The following is a 19,916-nucleotide window of genomic DNA, read 5'->3' as shown; positions in this document are numbered from 1 at the left end:
CAAATAAATGAATAAGTAAATAAATGAATGAATAAATAATAAAATAAATATTTGTAAACAACAGCTGGTTTATAAAGTGAGTACTAAAGACACGCCTTTCATGGACTTTTCTAGGAGTTTTGCCTTTCCCAGACCTTATTCTCCTCGCTCATCCAGGATTTCATAGAATTCAATAATGATATGAAATTTTGGCTGCTGAAAGTGATCCCTATATCTTTACTTCATCCTAGTACAAAAGAAGGGTGGATCATTCTTGTTTCTGTTTCTTCAACTGATATTTTCAAGTAAGACTAAAAGAAAAGTCAGATCTTTAACACTGTAACTTTAAAAACTCTTTGGAATTACTTCTAGACTTGTGAAGATATTCAGATCAAAATTGCAAGACGTTCTTTCTTACTATCAATACCAGATTATCGTACACGCAAACATAAATAAAATATAGAAAATTGATTTTAATTACAATTTACATAGTGATAAGACTATACAACTAAGGAATATAAATTAAGGGAGTAAACTTTTAAATTTCATTTATGCACTTATAGGTAATTAAATATGAATGTGCCATTTGAACAGCAGAATGATTAATTTTGCCAGTGAATTAATCATTTGTTTTTTAGAAATGTTCTCTGTAGTTTACAGTAGGGAAAATAATTGTAAACCCATTAGATTATAGCATAACAGGAAAATAAATAGCTGAAGATGGGAGGTCATGGAGGCGGTGCTATAAGAAGCAGTTTGCACAGCTCAGCTCACCCACCTGCCTCCTTCCCTGGAAAACTCCTCAGCCTTCCTTTGCCACACTTCCTACTTCCTCCTCCCCTAGCCCTCTCAAATGAGGGGAAAGGGACCCCTTTCCTGCCCAAAACTGTCTAATCAGTGGCTTCGTTCTTCCTTGTATTCCCATTATAGCCACCTTATATATTGGGTATTGTCTCAATACCCAATAGGACCCTTTACCTCTGAAGGATTGATGAGGCAAAGATGTGAGGGGTTAGTGAGGTCCTGGGAGCTTGGGACACCACAGCTGCAGGGCACCAGCAGCGACACAGTGCTAAATGCCTGCCAGCAGACTGTTGATATTAGCATTGATCTCAGATCCAAGGGCAGATCTCAGCCTGCCAGTCTGAGTAATGCTGGTGCAGCTGCCAGGCTGGAGGGCAGAGAACCAAGTAGGTTACTTCAGGTCCGTAGGCTCCAGCGCGTCAGAACACAGGGTGTGTCTACAAAGGGGCATTAACGATGCAGGCAGCGTTTTCATAACTTCCAAACTCCTGTCAGAGGTTAGAGGAGACAGACGTCACAATGAGGTACTTGTAAAGATATGACTTAGCTGAAGAGCGGGCAGGATTTAAAGAAATGAACCCAGGAAGAAAGCAACAATCTTACCAATGAGATTTGAGCTTCTGAACTTTCTTAAACAGTGTCTTCCTTTGGGGTTACTCAGCTGTGCCCCATATCAAGGTTTTAAGCAACAACTGCAACAACTAAGGGCTCCTCCAAACCCCCATGGTTCCTTCAGCAGGGCGTGGTCCTCGCTTATACTTGACCTGAGACTGCACTGCCCAGGGCCCTTGACCCTGCCAATGTAGGGAGAGTACGCCTCTGCCAGGAGGGACGGACAAGCCATGGATAGCAGCCTCTTAACTAGGCACTTGCTTTTCATCTCTGCCTATTTGTTCTGAATCCAACTATTTTTGCTCCATTTTTCTGTAGTTCTCAGAATGTCAACTTGACATTTGTTTCCAGCTCCTAAGGTTCAGCAAACGTTAGATAGCTTTTGAGGCTTCCTGGACTCTGGCTTCCAGTTCCCATTGGCTCTGCTCACCTCCTGACGTTGGCCCCTCCCGTGGTTAGGAGAGGAACGCTGTGTTGCAATCCCTGTCTCACAGAAACTCACCATGAGACTCTAGCCCTCTCATACTCTTGTCCTTTTGCCGTATCCCAGACTCATAGCACAGGACACTCAGGTGCTTAGAGTGCAAACACCACTTGAACACAGAGTGAGGAGAGGAGGGGACTTCACCTTCAACTGTGAGTGCCTCAGGACAAGTCACTAAGGTGATTTATTTATTTACTTATTTATTTATTTATTTATTTAATTAGACTCGTCAGTGCTAAGAACGTGCTTGGCAAAAAATGGGCTCTGTATAGATGTTTCTGTTCCTTATAACCCCATGATAAAGCACAATAAGTTGTAGTTTCAGCTGAGACTTCCTCACAACAAGAGCTGCCAAGTCCCTCAACCCCTTCCCCCAACCAAGCCGAAATACTAGCAGCCCTGTGCAAGATTGGGAAAGATCATGAAAATCCATGCCTGCTCACAGCCCATCACCCACCTCAAAATTTAAAAAGGGTTAAGTAGGAGAGTAAGAATTGCAGGTCTGCTCTTGGTAGAGCGGTCAATATGCTGGACCTGCCCCTCACCCCAAGTCAGTAAGGGTTCCCCTCAGATTACAGGGCCATGAAAAGACCAAAGAACTTCACCTACGTTCTCTGGATATTGGAGGCTCCAGAAAATAGCGCCTAATTCCTTTTTGGAAACATAAAGGCAAAAGTCTGTGCCTTAATCTTCCTGCCTCAATGATAGAACAGAAAAAGGGTAATATTGGAAAGAAACTTCTTCCACTGATGGCCGTGGGCACAGGTTCCTTACTCCTGGGCTGCACATGGACCACAAGAACCAACTATTGGGGACCCGGATGGGAAAGGCCAACAGATGCCCCCAAACAAGAAAATACCCCCAGTAATGTGCCTTCCTAGGAGAAAAATCAGCATTCTAAATCTGCCACTCCCAGAGCACATCCATATAGAGCTCATCTGTCCAGCTAGCTAAGCACTCTTCCTGCAACCCCTGAGAAAGCCAGAGAGGTCTAGTTGCAGGGGGACAAGGGACAGAGGGGAGTAAAGGGTGTCAACTGAAGAATGTGAAGAGGTTATAAATTTGAAAGGAGAGCTTTATTTCTCATAAAGAATTGTTGCCTACAGGGTGGCCATCCTGACAGGCTGGCGAGTAGTAGCCTGGGCAGAAGCTAAGAGCATGTGGTTTGAGGGAGGGATAATAGGAATAGGAATTTATGCTGAACTAGGTGGCCGAATATATGTATTTAACAAGCTATAGGAGGAGGAGTGACTATTCATGCAAGGAGAAACATATGCATGTGCAGCTGAGGTTTACGGAGGACCATGGAATCCATCTGCAGAAAATGGCAGTCTTAGCATGATCTGAGTGTAGAGGTTTTAGCCCAATGAAGTCAAAAGGTGAAGCAGGGGACATGAAAACCCTTACAAACTGGTTAGAACCACTCCGTGGTGGCTGGCCCCTTATCTGGAACAAATGCTGGTCAATTGTGTCAAAACTACAAAAGGGAGGATAGCATTAGGTGACTGAAATCAGTGGTGAGACAAATCTTTCCAAAGGGCTGGTTTCTGCATAACCCTTAGGGAAGAAAGCCTAATAGTAGTTAATTAGGGAGGGATATAATGAGGTGTGTCCAACCTCTCATCTTGTCATGGCCAGGAACTCAGGTTTAAGATTTTTTGGGGGTCCCCTTGGCCAAGAGAGAGGTCCATTTAGTCAGTTGGGCCATTTAGGATTTTATGTTTGTTTACAAGGGAAAACCAAAGAGTAAGAAAATCTTCAATTATGGATCAAATTTGAAGCTTTTTATAATTACAGTAAACTAGATATTTCAGTTATGAAAAGGAGATTATTCTTAGAACCAAACATGATCAGATAAGTTTTAATTAGCTGTGTAATCTGAAGAGGCACGGCACTTTGAGTTTCATGCAAAGAGTAAGGAAAAAATGGTTCATGAAGGCAAGATGTTGAAAAAAGAGAGCAAAGTTGCCCTCTTTATGCTTGCTTTATGCTTTATAAGTTCAACTGATACCAGTATGACAGATGAATGAATAATGAATTGATGAGTGAATGAATAAATGCAATTAAGAAAATAATTGCAAATATATTCTTATTACTCAATTTGACTTGGCATCTATTAAACATAAATTGAATTTTGTTTTAATGATCTCTAGCTCTCCCTTCTAGTTCGTCCTGTCTCTTCTCTTAATCAGGTCAAAACTCTGGTCACTGTTTTTTGACCATTCGAGATGAATATACAATGAATAGATGAATATATGTCCTTGAAATTACCAGTTCCTCTGGCTTCTGCTCTCCTAATTTTCTGAGCAATTTTATCCTTGTGCTCACAGCTCAAAACAACTATACCAAAATAAGCCCCTTGCCTTTTTTCTTCTCCAAAACTCTCCTACTTTGGATGTATCCAAGACTTTCCTTTTCTTGCTTTTTATATCTCTTTCCTTTCTTCCAAAATAAAAATTCAGAATTTCCAAAGTGTGTTGGACACGTGGGCCCCAGAGGGGGCCATCGAGTCAAATATGATTTGGGATAAAGGTTGTGTGTGTTCTTTCGAGTCTCTTCCTTTCTCTGCCATCATTTTGGTTCATTCCACATGTAGGTTACCTTCACTGTTCACCATCCTCTGTCTTCCAGTAGAGCCCTGGCATATTTAACTCCTTCCAGGCACAGCATACAGACTCTGGGGATAGAAATGGGTAGAGTAAGAATTGGCAGGATGAGGGTATCATAGCGAATGAAGAATTAAAGATTTTGATAACTACATCCCTGCAGACAACGGTATAATTAATTATCCAAATAGCTACAATACTCCATAGTTTGAGTCTTTATTCTACAATTCACATCGAGAAATTCTAGCATCTATTTTTATACTAAATCATTGCACTACTATGCTTATAAGTTTATTTGCTCTTGTGCTGCAGTACTGGTAGGTTTTAAAGTTCATTATAGTTTGTTAATATTAAAGGATGTGATTCAAAAGCATTTGCTTTCTCAGTCCAGTGGACTTAGCATACTCTTAAGGAGCATTAAAATATTGATGGGCCAGTGTTTAATAAACCACATTGAGTGGTTTAACAGTCAGCTGGTTTCCCTGGTTCTTAGCTTGGCAAGCAACATGACAATTCCTTAACCATTGGTTTATAAAACTAAAACAAAGTATGTCCCCTGAATAATCACAGAATGGTAAACAACAAGGACTAAAGCTAAAGGGAGGGTCATCTAGTTGTTATTACTGGTTGTCAGATTCAAAGCAATGTCACCCTTTCATCTGCATTGGTGATCAGGCCTCCCTCGGTAAGCCCGTCTTTAAGCCTTCATCGCCTTTGCTGTAGAGCTGGGTTAGCCAACCAAGTTGCTCTCCCAGGGCTAATTTATGTTGCAAGTGACACATTAAATAGAACCACAAAATCAAAGTCTGAATTCCAGCCTTGTGTTGTTTTGGTTGGAGAGGCCAAATTAATCATCAAACTTTGTGCCCTTGGACAAGCTGCCTGCTGTACACATTTAGCTGACCAAACCACCCCCCTCGGCCCCACATCCCTCACTGAAGAAATGAGTAGGAAAACAAACTCAAAAGAAGAAAGGGTCCAGGTGAGTGGCAGAGGTGGGGGAGGTGATGACCAAACAGAAGATGTGCAGCTTTATTTTTAAATTCCAACAGTGAAGGGTGTCATTTCCACTGGTCCTTGCAGAAGCCATTGCCAGGTTCTTCCTGATACGATATTCTATGGTGAACTCAACCTCAAGGGAATATTTAGTACCCATATGGCATTTCTGTGAGACAACAAAAGGGAAATCGTGGGAGAAATATTAGATGTCTTGTAAGGAAATAAAAATGAATTTTCAGAGTTTGATTTTCTGAAATTTTTTTAACTTAGAATGGGAGATACAACTAGGTGTTACCACCAGCCCAGACCACCCCAAGCCCACTGCAAAGCACTGTCTTTGATGTGATGTTCCAGTGCCACAAAGGGAATAAAAATTGGGAAAAGTTTGGAAATATCCACAGGAATAATAAAAGGAAGAAGAGGAGAGTGATTTATGGAACCGATTAAAGAAACAAACTGTGTGTACAGTGGTTAAGTGACAGGCTAGAAAAATTAGAACCATATTAATGGTTTTCACTAATTCTACTACATGTACAGAGAAAGCATTGCCTGCAGACCAGATATCATAGAATAAAAGTAAAGGCACGTACGTTTAGGTTGTTCATTAACGATAATAGTAATAGTTAATGTTTATTTAGCTATTAATGAAAAAGTTAAATTAATGGAATAGGATATCTACATAATTTCAGATATAAAAATGGAGCCTAAGCTATTGCCAATTTAAGCAGTCTCACAATTTTCACTATCCTAAATGACAGACTTATATTGTTCTGGAATCCATGTTTATTTGTTTATTTAATATGTGTCTGCTAAATGCACACAATATAATACAATATGGAACAGAAACAGAGTCCCAACCATCACAGAGGTCATAGTCTACTGAAAGGAACAAAAGTCATCAAATAGCCACATCGATAAACTTAAAATGCCAGCTGATATCAATGCCAAGGAGAGGAGGACACATGGCCTTGTGAGAGTTGATAATAATGACCTGCCCAGTCTGGGGAGGAGGTGGGAGAAGCAACATTCCAGGTAAGGATGATGAAAAGTAGGCGTTTCCTGTGGAAAGGAAATAGGAGGCAACACCAGGGAACATGGGCATAGCCTTGTACCTGGATTAGTTTAATTTGAGACATACTTTGCTCAGAAGAAAACAAAATTAAAATGCAAGGCAAATGACCTAAAGTTACCCAACAGAACACAGAGCTTCAGATAATTCCACAAAGGACATTAGTGGCAACAAGCTGTTCCCTGCTACATGTATGACTCTGCAGAGTAACCTGGTCTCCTGGTCTACCCATGTGAGCTGGCGTCCCTGAAGGCTGAAGCTTATAGCTTATAGGGTTGATGTGACCACAGCCGTCCTGTATGGCTGTAGACAAGCCAGCTCTCTTGCTATGGGAAACTTAGAGGAGAAGCTCTAGAGGGCAGCTGTGGGAATTTATTGGATGGTATTTTGACTTGGATGTATCATTATGTAAAACCATATTGAGAAATGAAGTCCTTATATTCCACAAAATAACACTGAAAACACTCGAAAGGAATTTAAAAGGGAACCCCTAACATCATATTATCAAAGAATTATAATTTCTAAAGTACTATGAGAATTCTCTCCAGAGTGCTTTTCAGAATTTGTGATGCGTGTACTCGTCTGTAAACAGCCACTCTGGGACACACCCTCATTGAGTATTAGCAAGGTTAATAGGGAGGTGTTTAATATATGTTTTGGGGGAGAAGAGAAATTTAAAAAATGTTAATAGTTAAACATGTTTGACAAAAGCTGGCATAAACAGAGTTAAGTGTGCTTTTTGACTAATTACCTGGTCAAAATGTTCAATGTATTTGTGTTAGCATAAATTATGAAACTTTAGTGAGGTAATATAATATTTGGCATCTCTCAAATTCATTTTATCAGAGGACACTTTTTTCTTCTTGCAATGCACATTCTGCAGAACATAGAATTCTTATATATTTGTGTAAGTGATCTAAAATTAGAAAAAAGTCAGTACTATTTTTTGGTTCCAGAATTTATTGCAGCTTGACTGCCTTTGTGAGGATGCCCACAGTTCTGAGCCACACCTGTAAGAGCATTCACCACCTGGACCCAAGCACTTCTTGCATCAGGGCAGAGGAGAGAGTTCTCTGGTTAATATACACAATCTTACTAACAGAGCACCCAGCAGACAAAGGATACGTCTATGCCAACTGTATGAACTTCAGTGTGGGGGGTGTGTGTGAGAGAGAGAGAGAAAGAGGGAGAGAACAACGGTATTGTCCACATTTAAGTGAAATAAAATAAGTCAAACCATAAAACACTATATGATAAGGAACTTAACTTCTCTATCTTATATCTTGCATGCCTTTATTATTATACTTATCATAATTTTAATACTACAGAGTAGTATTAAATTTAATACTACAGAGTATTAAAATTATGTGGTTTTATGAGTCATGCCCTAGAACATTGTCCTTGCATGCAGGGACTTTATCATATTTGTTTTTCAACCTTAGCACTTAGCATAGAGCCTCGGCACTTAGTAAATGCCCAATGAATGGTGCTTGGATTAAATGGAATCAAATCTTGTTCAACTCCTTCCAGCTCTCCCTGCTGAGATGGTCACAGCAAAGTGACTAAGCAAGCCTGTGAAATCTGGGATCAAAGTGTGAGGTTTGGATCCCAGCTCATCACCAGCTGTGTGACCTTGAGGAAGGTTCTGAACTGTTTTGTCCTCTGGGTCCTTATCTGTAAAAAGAGGATGTTAATATTATCCACCTTCTAGGACTGTTATGAAGATTAAATCCTTATCTATATTTACATTTATTTCCACGTTGATACTATCTATTTATTTTAATTATGTACTGTTTTCTCATGCCTTCCCAGTGAGAGAACAATTACACATTGTGATATATAAACAGAAAACTTACTATTTTTCTAAATCTGATTAATGTAAAATCAGAAATATGGGTCATGACTAAGCAAATATGAAAGCATAATGTACATTATATATTATAATCTGCCTAACCAAAACTTGACTATAGTTTTCTGCCTTTCTACCTTTTAAATATAGCTTTTATTAAAAAAAATCTGCAAATGTCAGAAAAAAGTACTATAGAGTGTATTGATAATGTGTCTGTTTTACAGTATACCTTAAAATACATAATATTTAATTCAAGTCTCTGTAAGGAGTTCTGTAATAAAAATCAGATTTAGTTTTATACTTCAGCTGGGGTGGTGGTGCAAATAAATGGCAATTGAGATGGGATGCACTATGTGTCAGGTACATGTTTTGATAATAAGTAAGATGTTCAAAGAATGCAATTTTTCCTGAGAACCACAATCAGTAAAAGTAGAATGGAGGAGGTAGAACTTCACACTGGCCTTGGACAGTAAGGCTGAGGCAAATCAACATTACACTGAACAGGGAAAAGTTGAAAGCATTCCCTGTAAGAACTGGAACAAGACAAGGATGCCCACCGTCACCACTCCTATTCAACGTAGCACTGGAAGTCCTAGCCAAAGCAATCAGGCAAGAGAAGGAAATGAAGGACATCCAAATTAGAAAGGAGGAGCTCAATCCTGGGATGACTTCCGTGGGTGTGAAGAATCAGCTTGACTATAGTGAAGCAAGTTTCAGAAGAACAAAATTCATGACTGGAGAAGTACAGGCAGATCTTCTATTCTAAAAATATAAAAAGGAATTTTATGACCACAGCAAGTATGCAACTTACCCTTAAATTAAAAAGGTGCTTTGATGGATGCTGATGGGAAGATTAAACAATGTCTTTCAATGTTAATAAATTTCTGCAAACTAAAAAAATTAAAAAGAGGTGTTCACAGACAGTATGATCTTATACCTAGAAAAACCCTAAAGAAGCTTTCAACCCACTTAGATTTGATAAATGAATTCAGTAAATTTTCTAGATACAAAATCAATGTACAAAAATCAGCAGCATTTTGAGAGCCAAGCACAGTGGCTCAGGCCTGTAATTCCAGCACTCGGGAGGCCAAAGCAGATGGATTGCCTGAGTTCAAAGGTTCAAGACCAGCCTGAGCTGGAGTGAGACCTCATCTCTTAAAAAATAGCTGGGTATTGTGGCAGGTGCCTGTAGTCCCAGCTACTTGGGAGGCTGAGGCAAGAGAATCGCTTGAGCCCAGGAGTTTGATGTTGCTGTGAGCTGTGATGCCATAGCACTTTACCAAGTGTGACAAAGTGAGACTCTATGTCAAAAAAAAAAAAAGTAGTATTTTGATGCATTAACAATAATCAAGCTGAGAACCAAGTCAAGAGGTCAATCCCACTTACAAAAGATACCTAGAAACATATTTAACCAAGAAGGTAAAAGCCCTATAAAGGGATAACTATAAACACCAATGAAATAAATTATGGATTATACAAATAAATGGAAAAACATCCAGTGATCATGGGTTAGAAGAACTGATATTGTTAAAGTGCCCATACTGTCCAAAGTGATTTACAAATTCAGTGTAAACATTGTTTTTCACAGAATTAGAAGAAAATATAAACATTGTTTTTCACAGAATTAGAAGAAGCAACCCTAAAATTCATATGGAACAAAAAAAGAGCCTGAATACCCAAAACATTCCCAAGCAAAAAGAACAGAGCTGGAGGCATTACATAACCTCTAATTATACTACATGCCTATAGTAATGAAAACAGCATGATACTGGCATGTGTATAAAAATAGACACATAGATCAATGGAAATGAATAGAGAACCCAGAAATACAGAAACATATTTACAGCCAGCTGATATTTGACAAAGTGAACAAAAACACACTGGGGAAAAAACACTCCTTTCAATAAAAGGTGGTGGAAAATTGGATAGCTGTATGCAGTAGAGTGAAACTGGACCTCTGTGTCTCACAATACACAAATATCAACTCGAGATAAATTAAAGACTTAATTGTAAGACTTGAAACTACAAAAACACTGGAAGGACGCTTAGGGAACACTCTTCTGGATATTGGTCTAGACAAAGAATTCAAGAGATTGACCTTAAAAGCACAAGCAACAGAAATGAAAATAGACAAGTGGGAGTTAACTAAACTGAAAATCTTCTGTACAGCAAAATAAACAGTCAACAGAGTGAAAAACAACTTGTAGAATGGGAGGAAATATTCATGAACTATACATCCAATAAGGGATTGATACCTAGAATTTATAAGGAACTCAAACAACTCAACAACAACAGTAAACAAATAACCCTATTGCAATGTGGGCAAATGACATGAACAAATTTTTCAAAAGAAAACATACAAACGACCTAGAAGCATATTTAAAAATGCTCAAAATTACTAATCATCAGATAAATGCAAATTGAAACCACAATGAGATGTCATTTTTATATCAATCAGAATGGTTATTATTAAAAAGTAAAAAAATAAATAAATAAAAATAGATGTTGGTTAGGATGCAGAGAAAAGGGAACACTTATACACTGTTGGTGTATAAATTAGTACAATCTCAATGGAAAACAGTACAGAGATTTTTTTCAGAGAACTAAGAAAAGGACTACCATTTGATCGAGCTATCTCACTACTGTGTATTTACCCAAAGGAAAAGAAATCGTCATATCAGAAAGATACCTGCACTCACTTGTTTATTGCAGCACGATTTACGATAGCAAAGATATAGAATTAACCTAGGTGTCCATCAGAGGATGACTCAATAAAGAAAATGTGGTTTATATACATAAAGAAATAGTATGCAGGCATAAAAAGAATGAAATCATGTCTTATGCATCAACAAGGGTGGACAGGACACCATTGTCTTAAGTGAAATAACTCAGAAACGGAAGGTCAAATGCCACATGTTCTCACTTCTAGGTGGGAGCTAAATCACATGTACACGAGAACACAGAGTATGGAGTTGTAGACACTGGAGACCAGGAAGGGTGTGAGGATGGTGAAGGATAAGAAATTACTTAATGGGTACAATGGGTGCACTATTCAGGTGAGGGCTACACAAAAATCCCAGACTCCCCCACTATGTAATATATCCATTTAACAAAACTGCACTTGCATGTTTTACAGTTATATAAGTAATAATAATAATACTATAATAGTATTATAGTAGTAATTATTAGTATAGTAATAATAATAGCAATGATAATAGTAATATAATAAATAATAATAATAGTAATAATAATAGTATAGTAATAATAATAAAAAAAAGACGGAGGCAAGTGGGAAGAGGACAAAGGGCATGAGAACAGTGAAAGGGAGGGTGCAGAGGCTGGAATGCTTTCAGTGTGTGTGGGCCAACAAGCTCACCATGTAGCATGGTGCATACTCTACCCGTGTTGGGAGCGGGGATCTTGCTGGGCTGAGTAGAGCAGGGAAGTCTAGGAATGCCATGGCTTATTTGCTTCCTCGGTCTTAAGTTTAGCCACTTATATCCCTGGGAACAACGCTGGCTAACTTACCTCAAGGATTTCATGTATGACAGCCAGGCTGAGTCTGAGACCTCCACAGGGGGTCCTTCCATTAAAATAAACTTTGCTCAGTTGCTTCATTCTACAAATAGGAACCAAACACCAGCATTGTTCAGGTGCTATAAAAGTCATAATCCAGCCACTGAAAAGCTACCAAACATTCCTACCAGAATTGTATTGGCTATTGTGAATGGCTTTAATAACAGGACTTTGTTGTTTGGTTTTTAAATATGTTATTACTAATCTACCTAGTCAATCAATTTCCCTTTTCCTCCCCTGGTTTAAAATACCACTCCCAGCCCCAACGTCTGGCTTCAGGACAAGGAAAAAGCAAAAAAAGGGTTATACCATAACCACAGAAGGTGATCACACACCCTTCTGCTGTAAATGTAGGATTTTAAATTGATATGGATTACCCAGGAACATTGTTTAATCTTCCCTAAAATCATTACAAATAAGATGAATTCTCACCCTTTGCAAGTGGTGCATGGGGGGGGGGGTGTAGAGGAAAATATACTAAGATTTCATTTAGTCCCATGAGGCTAAGATAACATTTTTCTATCATCATGCAAAAAATCTCTAGAATTAATAAGTACATATAATAACAGTTGTAGTACTGAAAATTCCAGATAGATAAATGAGTTTTGACCTTCCAGGAAAGACCTGAATTTTTTCACTCAGTGTGGTTAAGTTCACATGCTCTTACTACTTTTAGTCTTTCCCCCACATGCCCTTTCGTCTTCATAAAGAGGACCTACAGTAAAATTAAGTACTTTTACTAGAACATGGCTCTTGTTTGCTACTACAGATTTTTAAATTACATAGGTGTTATCTATAGCCCATTCTCAGAGGAATCTTTTGAAAAACAAATTGTGCGCTAATTATTGACGGAAAAAGAGATGCTTATAGCTTTTGCTTAATTTTGTTTCAAACCTTCAGGAGCAACGATAAACCAGTTTTCACTAACAATCAACAAAAATGAAAATAAGGACAAATTATGACAGCAAATTATCATCTAAAAATAAGTTAGATGATAACTTTTACTGATTTACTAGCTTTTTTGTTTGTTTGTTTTTTGTTTTTTTTTTTTTTGCAGTTTTTGACCAGGGCTGGGTTTGAACCCACCACCTCCAGCATATGGGGCTGGCGCCCCACTACTTTGAGCCACAGGCACCCCCCTTACTAGCTTTTTTTTTAATGTGCTGAATACCACGTAGCATCTTGCTGACCAGCTCCCCCAGGTGTGTTGCATTCCTTCCCAAAGCTGACCCTCTCCTTCCCCACAGTGGTCACATGTCCCCTAGGCCCATCGTCTAGAACGCTCAGCAGCATTTGATATTATTAACTGGCAGGCCCTAGCCTCTCTGCTTCCTTCCCACTGTCATGGAGCAGGGTCTTGATGCTTCCTCCCCCTCTCTAACTGCTCCACCTCGAGGTCATTGCCTCCGTGCTCTGTTCCCTGCGTATAAGGACTGCCAATGGCCTCTTCCTCCTTTGGTCTACAGTCAGGGAGTATCTCACCCGCTGTCAAAGCTTCATCCTTCCGTAAATACCCATATCTGTATCTAAACATGCATCTACCTCCCTTTAGAATTCTAATTCTTTATATTGTAGAGAGAGAGAGAGAGAGAGACAGGGTCTGACCATGTTTCCCAGGCTGGAGTGCAGTGACTATTCCCAAGCTCTGTCATAGCTCACTGGAGCCTGGAACTTCTGGACTCCTGCAGTCCTCCTGCCTCATCCTCCCCAGTAGTGGGGACTACAGGTGCTCACCACCATACCTGGCTAATCCTTCATTCTTAATTCTGTGCTTGACACTTCCCATGACAAGTGTTGAAGTCTTACACCTTCAACTTGCCCTCTATTTCCAACTCTACCCAACCCTAGAATGTTTAAGTCCCCACTGGATTATAAACTCCTTGATGACAAGGCTTTTTGGTGTTGTCATTTTTATTTAAACTTAGATATCCTCAGCCCTTAGAACAGTGCCTGGCACATGGATGTCATTTGGAAATATTGAATGAATTCAAACCAGCTTAATTCTTTTCTACATCCTGTTAGACACTTGTTGTTAAAGCTTGGGCGACCATATCACCATCCCCCCAAACTGGGACATTTTTTAGTTTAAAGGGGACATTATAAATAACTGTGCTGGGATGAGAGACATAAACTTAAAATGTCTTGGGAAAACCTGATTGCACACTTTAATGATCAGTATTTCTTACTTTTCCTGCTCACTGCAGTATCCCCTCAGTTAGCCCTCCCCTTTACACCCTCACTCCCACTTGCCTATTCAGGCCTCACCACTGTAAGCTGCTTACTACTAACAGCCTCTTGGCTGGTCTCCCTCAGCTGACCCAGTCTGCCCAGCGTAGATGCCTATTCTCTTCCCACCTGCACGTGGCTGCCAGATTACTCTTCCTGAGGGACAGCTGCAATTCTGTGATTTTTGTACTCTGAAGCGTTCCACTGGTTCTTTGCTTATTTTACTCAACATAATGTCCTCAAGATTCATCCATGTTATAGAATGTGTCAGAATTTCCTTCCTCTAAAAAGTTGAATAATATTTTACTGTATGTACATGTCACATTTTTTAAATTCATCTGTTGTGGATACTTGAGTTACTTCCACATTTTTCTTAAAGTAAGCACAGACCAGTAGTTTTCAAAAGCACCAACCTTGGACCAACCTACCTGTATGTATCCTCAAAACTCAAGGCTTTGAAACAGCATTGCATCACCTGGTAGCCTACTAGGAAGGAAGAAATTTGAAGCCAGGCCTGGTGACTCATGCCTGTAATCCTAGCACTCTAAGAGACCGAGGCAGGTGGATTGCTTGAGCTCAGGAGTTCAAGACCAGCTTGAGCAAGGGTGAAATCCTGTCTCTACTAAAAATAGAAAAACTAGCTGGGTGGTCAAGGCAAAAGGCTCAGGCAAGAGGAGCTCTTAAGCTCAAGAGATTTAGGTTGCTGTGAGCTACGATAATGCCATGGCACTCTACCCCAGTCAACAGAGAGAAGCTCTGTCTCAAAAAAAAAAGAAAGGAAGAATTTAGAGTCAGAATCTACATTTTCGCAAGATTCCCCAGTGATCTGTATGGACATTGAAGTTTGAGAAACACTGTTCTACACTTTAACCTAATTGGGAGGAATCACAGTTCTAAAATCAACCTTGAGATTTCAGCTTTCATACTTTGTTTACACTGGTAGTTTTTTGCAGGATACTTGCCCCACCATCTTGACTCATTAAAATTGTACTAATATTCCAAAAATAAATTCCAACTTCTGTATACTCCATAAAATGTTTCCAGCAACAATTAAATATTATCTTTGCATTCTTTGAACATCATAACATTAGTATTTCATTTCCACTGTCTTGCTTGTCTTGCTTCCCTGAATTAGGTTATTCAAGTTCTGATTCTATGCACACACTCATCTCCCTCCTACATTGTAAGCCCAAAATATGTAGGAACATTTTTTTCATTGTGATAAAAATATACCTCATATAAAATTTACCATATAAACCACTTTTCAGTATACAGTTCTGTGGCATTTAGTATATTCATATTGCTACGTAACCATTACCACTACCATCCATCTCCGGAACTTTTTTCCTCATCCCAAACTAAAATTTAGACTCACTAAACATCAGCTCCTTGTCCCTTCTCCTCCAGCCCTGGCAGCCACCCGTCTCCTTTCTGTCTCTGTGAATTTGACTACCCTAAGTACCTCAAGTAAGTGGAATCATGTAATATTTGTCCTCTTGTGTCTGACTTATTTTACTCAACATAATGTCCTCAAGATTCATCCATGTTATAGAATGTGTCAGAATTTCCTTCTTCTAAAAAGTTGAATAATATTTTACTGTATGTACATGTCACATTTTTTAAATTCATCTGTTGTGGATACTTGAGTTACTTCCACATTTTTCTTATCGTAAAGCTATAAATACGATCGTAAATATCTGTTCAAGTCCCTGATTTCAATTATTTGGAATATACATCTGGAAGTGGAATTACTGGATTAGATGGAAATTCTATTTTGAATTCTTTAAGGAACCTCTATACTGTTTTCCATGGTGGCTGCACCATTTTACATTTCCACCAGCAGTGCACAAGGATTCCAATTTCTCAACATTCTCGCCAACACTTGTTTTTTTTTGTTTGTTTGTTTGTTTTGTTTGTGTGTTTCATGTCTGTCTGTTTATTTTAGTAATAGTCATCTTAATGGTATGGGTATGACCATGCCATGGTATCTTGCTGTGGTTTTTATTTGCATTTCTCTAGCAATTAGTGAAACTGAGCATCTTTTCATGTGATTTTTTTGGTCATTTGTATGTTTTATTTGGAAAAATGTCTATTCGAGGTTTTTGCCCATTTTTAAATTTTTATTTTGTTGTTGTTGAGCTTTAGTTCTTTATATTTGCCAGATATTAACCCTTATTCAATATGTGATTCACAAATATTTCCTTCCATTCTGTAGGTCACTTTTTCTCTCTGTCCACAGTATCCTTTAATATAGGAACTCTTCAGAAAGTGAGTAAATCTACTACAATGCTTTCGAATGCTGTCTGATTGATAATTATATTTTTAATTTAATTGAGTTCTTATATAATGTTTAGTGATTTATCACTGCGATTACATTTATGATGAAATCTCATTAAATGTAGATTAAAATAGCTTTAAAATTACTTGGGACAAATTCAATGAGATTGAGGAATGACAAATACAGTTGTGAACATTTTCAGGCTTAGGTTCTTATAGGGTGCACAAAAACAGCTTCATAACATGTACTGACAACTCCCCATCATTGTCCCTGGATTTAGAATCTTGACGCTTCCTTATGAAGGTTTTAAATACTACTTGCTATTACATGGCAAGAAACATTTGAGAAATTATTTGTGGAACAATCAGATGAATGGTTTTTTTTATTTTATTTTTTAAATTTATTTTTATTTTTTATTTTATTTCATTTATTTTTTCTTTTTTTGTTCATTTATTTTTTCTTTTTCATTAATTATTTTTATTAAATCATAACTTTGTACATTGATGCATTTATGGGGTTCAGGGTACTGCTTCGATATACAATGTGAAATGCTTACATTGAACTAAGTAACACATTCATTGCAATTATACTCATTTCTTAATAGTTTTTAAATGTACCACTGCATCATGCACATTGGGTGAGATTCCCCCCAAATACCCACCCTCCTCCCATATGCCCCCTCCCCTCTCTCTCCTCTTCCCTTCTACTTTTTGGACTAAAGTTATGTTTTGCCATTCGTGTGAGTGTGTAGATGGTTATACATTGATTTCATAGTAGTATTGAGTACATTGGATACTTTTTTCCCCATTCTTGAGACAGATGAATGTTTAAATTTCTGTGTTTGGTTAGGGCAGGACCATGATGCAAGTCAGATGGGAAAGAGAAAGTAGTTTTGAAAGGAAGCAATCTTCAGGGAAGTAAGGATGTTTATAAAAATTCAGAACGTACAGACTGGACCCTAAAGCATGAATCCTGTTGGTCTTGCTCTACTACGATGCATATGGCGGCAGTGAGTTAGAAAAGGGAACACACATTTGTGTGTAGTAAAAACAAAAGGGCATCAGTTCTTTATCATTTCTGAACCATATTACTTGACTAATTTATAAGCCAAGAAAGTTACTTATAATATCCATGATAATTCTGTCTCAGTTTTACTTTCTCACATTCTGGCCTTTTTGCTCTGTGGTTTATTTTTAGTTCAAGAATTTTCTGCCACAGGCTCGGTGCCCGTAGCTCAGTGAGTAGGGTGCTGGCCACGTACACCGAGGCTGGTGGGTTCGAGCCCAGCCTGGACCTGCTAAACAGCCAGGTGTTGTGGCGGGTGCCTGTCTTCCCAGCTACGTGAGAGGCTGAGGCAAGAGAAGCTGAGGCTGAGGCTAACTCTTAAGCCCAAGAGTTTGAGATTGCTGTCAGCTGTGATGCCACCGCACTCTACCAAAGGTGACATGGTGAGACTCTGTCTCCAAAAAAAAAAGAATTTTCTACCACAAACTACCATTCCATTACAGTGTCACATGGGTTGTGTTCTACTATAACCCTGTGCCTTCTGTGAAGTAACATTATGGAAATCCCCATCTGATTGTTCTGGTTGGTTCACATTTAAAGGATGGCATAAAATGCCTCTGAGTCATTAGCACAGAGTCCCAACAAAGGGTTAGTTGATTTTTTATGATAAAAGGTCAGGCAAGAAAAAGTCATTTAGAAGACATAGTAGATGGCCTTCCTGGAGTCATTTTTATTCTGAATTATGAAACAACTTCAAAGACATGAGTCAATCACTTCCTTTTTCTGGTGAAAAGCATTACTACTGGGTAACTGCGGTTCAATGACAACATCTCCACTGGGTTAACATAAATGAGAGCTAAAAATGCTGCATTCACTCACATGTGTAGGTGGATTAAAAGGGCATGCGTGGGTACGTTAACCAGGGTCATACTTACCCTTTCATTATAACTCCATATTTACTCAACCTCTGACTTGATGATGAACGGTGCATGTGAAATGAACTTTTTGTGGCCTTTCAGATGTACAAAGGTTACATATTTCTCCAGACTACTTACATCCAATACTTTTAACTTTTTTTCTGACTGTTGTAGACTCACTCACTAACCTTTGTTTTGAAGTGATTTATCTTATTGTTTACATTAAAAGAGATTAAACTCTGAGAGAGTCAGAGTAGGGAATCTGTAGGCCTTCACCCTTCTGATTGGTCACATGCTAAGTCTGAAACCCGGCATGTGTTTCTGAGACAAAAATCTATTGGTTTTTATTTTCTGTGGCTGAGTTTTAATTATTAATAGAATCTGAACAGAAATAAACTTTGTGACTACATTTTACCGGTTTCAGTTCTGGAACGGAAACAATGTGGTACTATTGGAAAGCCTAAACCAAAAGTGAGGAATTCACACGTTAGGCCTCAAACATGTACCCGAAATCATATAACTTTAGAAAAGAGATCTCAGAGGGTTTGTTCTGTCTCTTGCTTTGCAAGTGAGAAAACAAATGAGAGCTGATGAGTGTAAGGGACTGACCTAACTTTCTATAGTTCACTAATTTAAAAATTTGTTGTCTTTGTGAGACTGATCGTACTGAGCAAACCACTGTTCCCTGTTTGCCGAACCCAGGTGAGAATGAGAAAGGTATGGAAATTTAGCAAAAGTAGCCCATAGACACCAAAATCAATTCACTCTTCTAGGAAGTTCACAGGTGGTAGTTTTAGTTGTTTACAACAGAGTGAAATAAAAGTACTCACCGTGATTGACAGTTATATGCGTCAGGCCCTGTTCTAAATGCTTTATATGTATCTTATTTAATCTTCACAGCAGTCCTGTGAACTAGGGAGAATAATTATCCCTATTTTACAGACAAGAAAGCAGAAACACAGAGAAGCTATCACTTTTCCATCAAGTGGCAGAGCTCAACTGGAAACTGTCTTAGAATAAAGGCCGTAAACAATGCGGTCATGTACTTTATCATGTACTTTACATCTACTGCTAGTATTTTAAGCTATCACAATTATTTATCTTTTGAATGCAAACCTAGAATTATCTGGGCAAATTAAAAGGTTAGGAATCTATCTATATTTCTCAAATAGTTTAACAAATATTTACCAAGTGACAACTCTGTGCCAAGCCCAGTGATTCTCTATTCCATTAATGGTAAGTAGCTCCCAAAGGAGGCAGCAAGAAAAATTATTCTTCTAACTGCCTTCAAAATAAGAATTGCCTAAAATATATAGGATCTGTGGGCACCAAAGCAGTATACATATTTTAAGAAAGGGAAAAAACCATATTAAAATTATAATACTCACGTCACATTTGACTTCTGCCATTACAAGACCTTTGAGACACAATATATAGGATAACAAATGTTATTGGTATAAATTGAGAATTACAATTTTAATAGTTACTTTTTCCTTTCTTAAAATGTGCATT

At 38.4% G+C, this 19,916-nt stretch overlaps 1 protein-coding gene across 1 annotated transcript in view; it reads left to right on the top strand.

Annotated features, from left to right (window-relative positions):
* Positions 1 to 1,939: 1,939 nt before the first annotated feature.
* STARD13 (StAR related lipid transfer domain containing 13) overlaps positions 1,940 to 19,916 on the top strand; it is a 270,950-nt gene continuing 252,973 nt past the window's right edge. Inside the window, exon 1 of the mRNA XM_053563160.1 lies at positions 1,940 to 2,058. The gene's annotated coding sequence lies outside the window, so the exon portion shown is untranslated. The remainder of the gene's footprint in view (positions 2,059 to 19,916) is intronic.

This window comes from Nycticebus coucang, chromosome 15 (assembly GCF_027406575.1).
Source record: "Nycticebus coucang isolate mNycCou1 chromosome 15, mNycCou1.pri, whole genome shotgun sequence".
NCBI classification, from domain to species: Eukaryota; Metazoa; Chordata; class Mammalia; order Primates; family Lorisidae; genus Nycticebus; species Nycticebus coucang.
This window is presented reverse-complemented; position numbering and strand designations above follow the sequence as displayed.